Consider the following 1,495-nt stretch of genomic DNA (forward strand, 5'->3'; position numbering starts at 1 on the left):
GCGATTCTCCTGCCTCAGCCTTCTGAGTAGCTGGGATTACAGGTGCGCGCCACCATGCCCAGCTAATTTTTTGGTATTTTTAATAGAGACGGGATTTCACCATGTTGGTCAGGCTGGTCTCGAACTCCTGACCTTATGATCCACCTGCCTCGGCCTCCCAAAGTGTTTGTATTAGAGGCATGAGCCACTGCGCCCAGTCCCTGGGGAAGTTTTATTCTTCAGAATGAAAACCTTATGGAATAAGGAAGTCAACCCTCACTATCTAAGTCAACCCGGACTATCTCTGAGATAAAAGATGAAGCAGTCTGATGGGTCTCAGATCCAATCTTGTATGAATAAAACAAGTATCAGGAAACATAGATGTCATCTTCTAAGAGAAATATTCTGAGGGTCTGGCAGCATAAATCCATCAGTAAGTTTATAATAGACTATTGTAGAATCAGACTCCACTATGGCCAGAGTAAAAGACATCAGCAAATCTGGATCACCTGGCAATTTTCAAGATGCCTTCAAGATCTCCCTTATCCTGTGATGGCTGAGGGAAGCAGTGATGGGGGTAGGCACCACAGTCTATAACCCCTCCTCTTCTATCTCAGTACCAACAAGGCAGATGAGCTGGAGTTCTGGTAATCTGACACAGTTTAGTTCATGCCAGTTTTGCTTTCTATGAGGTCCAGATAAACCAAGAATGCTATATAAACATGGGTGGCATCTTCTGTATCTAGTTCCATCATTTCTTTTTTTTTTTTTTGAGATGGAGTCTCACTCTGTTGCCCAGGCTAGAGTGCAGTGGCACGAGCTCAGCTCACTGCAACCTCTGCCTCCTGGGTTCAAGCGATTCTCCTGCCTCAGCCTCCTGAGTAGCTGGGATTACAGGCACCCGCCACCACACCCGGCTAATTTTTGTATTTTTAGTAGAGACGAGGTTTCACCATGTTGTTCAGGCTGGTCTCAAACTCCTGACCTCGTGATCCACCCGCCTCGGCCTCCCAAAGTGCTGGGATTACAGGTGTGAGCCACCGCACCCAGCCTAATTTCATCATTTCTAAATATTTAGGGTGGGTGCCCATCCAGGCATCCTCGGGGGCCCATGAGGGAGCTCCATGGCAGTCGCCAAAGCCGCGAACATCACACAGACCCAGGCCACTGCAGCCAGGGGTCAGCTTGAAATCGCTGCGCTCCTCCATGCCGGCCAGTGCAGCGCTCCCGTGATGCACACTTCATTGTAAGACTATTCTTGCTGGTGCTGTTTAAGAAGTCCTGTTCTCTTCTCTGTTTCTCTCCACACTGTCTCTCCCACGTGAGCCTCAGGAATGAAGGTGCTGGCGAGGAAGGCCCGAGGTGATGACAGGAGGGAGAGAGTCGATAGAGCTTCTGCAGCGGTCCCCCTGGGACATGAGAACAACTCTGCCCTGCTGGGGTGAGCGGCCTGTCTAAGCATCGAGATCATAGAACTAAGACAACTGACATCCCTCTCTGTGCAAGAACCCTTCCT

At 49.5% G+C, this 1,495-nt stretch overlaps 1 pseudogene; it reads right to left on the reverse strand.

The window, feature by feature from the left end:
* Positions 1-347: 347 nt before the first annotated feature.
* Positions 348-1,187, reverse strand: LOC100432342 (tRNA-splicing endonuclease subunit Sen15-like; annotated as a pseudogene).
* Between the last annotated feature and the right edge of the window lie 308 nt (positions 1,188-1,495).

The sequence above is a fragment of the Pongo abelii genome, chromosome 19 (assembly GCF_028885655.2).
Source record: "Pongo abelii isolate AG06213 chromosome 19, NHGRI_mPonAbe1-v2.0_pri, whole genome shotgun sequence".
NCBI lineage: Eukaryota > Metazoa > Chordata > Mammalia > Primates > Hominidae > Pongo > Pongo abelii.